This window comes from Trachemys scripta, chromosome 4 (genome assembly GCF_013100865.1).
Source record: "Trachemys scripta elegans isolate TJP31775 chromosome 4, CAS_Tse_1.0, whole genome shotgun sequence".
Lineage (NCBI taxonomy): Eukaryota > Metazoa > Chordata > Testudines > Emydidae > Trachemys > Trachemys scripta.
Window position 1 is genome coordinate 133,407,573 of NC_048301.1, and position 3,120 is coordinate 133,410,692.

Here is a 3,120-nt window from a genome sequence, read left to right on the forward strand (position 1 = left end):
GGGGCTGATTTCCACAGGCTCTGAGCTCTGCTATTATTATTTGTGTTACAGCGGCACCTAGAGGCACTGACCAAGATCAGGTCCCATAGTGCCAGGTGCTGCACAGACGCACTGTGAGAGACAGTCCCAGTCCTGGTTGAGATCAGGGCCCCTTGTGCCAGGTATTGCACAGACACACAGTGAGAGACAGCCCCTCCCCTGAAGAGTGCCTAGTCTACACAGACAAAGGAAGGATTGTTATCCCCATTTTACACATGGGGAAATGAGGCCCAGAGAAATGCAGTGACTTGTCTAAGGTCTCACACATCTGGGGCAGAGCCAGGTACTGAACCCAGGTCTTCCAGTGCCTCAGCTCCAAGCCCACCCTTCCTTTTGTGCACCAAGTCCCATTGCTTTCCTTGGGGGCACTAAGCGCCTCTGTAACTCAGACCCTGATTGTCTCAAGCTGTGATCAATTTTCATTTTAAACACAGCAAAGGATGCCAAAGGAGAAAGAGCAGCCTCATCAGCTAGCGGCCTGTGCACTAACACCCCTCTGCAGGATTCATTACACAAACCCAAGCGCAGGCTAGAACTGTAGCTGCAATCATGCACCTTCTTCTGCCAGGCCTGCTCACGTGAACCCATGGGCATGTGTGGGGCGGGAGTTAACCCTGTTCTCACTAGCAAGCTTATATCAAGCAGCACTCGTGCACAGCACAGGGCTAGCACATGCAAATCAGCCGCAGGCCAGTACGAGGGCCTGTCATAAACACACACGTACGTGTATGCACACAGCCACAATGGGGACACACCTCCTGAACCTGTGCTGTGGTGGACGCTGCTCTCAGGCCCTGATCCAACCACATGGAAATGGACAGTTATCTATTGACTTCAAGGGGAATTGGAGCAGGCCCTTACTCCAGGCAATGACTGTGACTGACTACCGGGGTGAGCCATCAGCTGGTCAGACTCCTTCATACACCCCCTGAACAGTGTACCATGGTTCAGTCCTTGCCAGCTCTCCCCTTATCCCCAGTCACTCTGTGGCTGTGTCCCCAGGCTAGTTATTTTGGTACTAACTCCTCCTCAGTCCTTTATATATCCGTTGTCATGAGTAACGCTTGCTCTGAATGAGTCTCACTCCAGATGGTTGTAAAGGTAACAGGGAATTTTTTTTTTCAGAGCTATGTACAGCCCTGTCTGTCTTCTGAGATGAAATCAACAACCAGCATACGTTTCAGCTCCACACCCATATGCTCGCTTCATGCTAGGGCAGGGGTGGGCAAACTTTTTGTCCCGAGGGCCACATCTGGGTGCGGAAATTGTATGTAGGGCCATGAATGTAGGGCTAAGGCAGGGGGTTGGGATGTGGGGGGGATACGGGGTGCAGGAAGGGGCTCAGAGCAAGGGGGTAGGGCGCAGGAGAGAAGCAGGGTGCAGGAGGGGGCTCAGGGCAGGGGGTTGGGGTGCAGCAGGGGGCTCAGGGCAGGGGGTTGGGGTGCAGAATGCAGGTGGCTCAGGGCAGGGGGTTGGGGTGCAGGAGGGGTTCAGGGTGTGGGCTCCGGCCCGGTGCCGCTTACCTTGAGCAGCTCAGGGGTGGCAGCGGCGTGCAGCAGGGCTAAGGCAGGCTCCCTGCCTGCCCTGGCCCTGCGCCGCTCCTGGAAGTGGCCAGTATATCTGGCAATGGCTCCTGGGGGTGGGGAAGGCAGCTCCATCGCACGCTACCCTCACCTGTGGGTACCACCCCCGAAGCTCCCATTGGCCGCAGTTCCCCGTTCCTGGCCAATGGGAGCTGTGGGGGTGGTGCCTGCAGGCAAGGGCAGTACACAGAGCCCTCTGCCCCGCCTCTCCCCCAGGGGCTGCAGGGATGTGGTGCCGGCTGCTTCCGGGAGTGGCGCAAGGCCAGGGCAGGCAGGGAGCCTGCCTTAGCCCTGCTGCACCACGGGGTTGGCATCCTGTGGGCCAGACTGAAAGCCTTGATGGGCCGGAGTTTGCCTTCCCCTGTGCTAGGGCATTGCTGGTGCTCTGAACAGACATGAAACAATGGTCCATTACCTAGTGCATCATCATTCTCTGGGATCACCTGCCATGTACAGGCATACACACAAACATGCACATGGGCATGGGATTCACGCAGGCAGGCACACACACACACACAGCGTCAGATCCAGAACTGCTGTGCACTCAAACACAAATGCAAGCAGCACAGGGAGACCCATCTTGGGAAAGTGCAGCTAATCCAGCTGGAGAAATATAATCCCATAGATAGATGCGCAATAGGAACGAGAAATCCAACAGGCAGTTAGGCTAAGGCAGAGATATGAGTTATAAGGGACAGGACATTAGATGTGATAGGACAGCAAAAATTTAAAAAACAGTGTGATTCTGTGCTATACAGGCAAAGGTAGTGGACAGGGCATTGAACTGGAACTCAGGAGACCTCTGTTCTATTCCCAGCTCTGCCACTGGCCTGCTGGATGATTTTGGACAAGTCACTTTGCCTGTCCGTCTCATTTTTCCTATTTGTAAAATGGGGATAATGCTTCTGCCCTTCTATTATCATGATCATCATAAGGGCAGAGAGGTCCGGCTATCTGGCTCTGCTGCCAGACCTGCTGTAGTCAGGTTGGGGTCCCACATCACCAGAGGCTTAAGGGAGGTCAGAGAAGCATAACAAAAAGAAACAGCTGGGCTGGAGGTGCTGGTTTATGAGGAGAGATTAAAGGAGTGAACTCTATCCTGCTTGGATAAGCCAGGTGGCAGTGGAGAATGTGACAGTTTGGCAGTCCCTGCAGTATGTCAAGCTGATGGAGGGATTCTTGGGGCGGGGATGTGGGTGGAAAGAGGGAGGGGAAGTAGAAGTAGAAGTAGAAGTAATGGGATGAGGGAAAATTTAGGCTGCCTACCAGGAAAATGTTCCCAGCGGTTAGATCCATCAGATTGTGGGAAGCCGGCCACTTGGGACATGTAAACTTGATGCAGTTATGGGGGAGAATCTAGCCCAGGTGTGCAGGAGGGGCTATGGCTGATGGAACCAATAGGATCTACCCATCTCTAAATACTCCTGCACACACTACAAACATGATGCAGGCCATGACACACACACACACACACGGTCACTCAGAATTCACCCCTCAC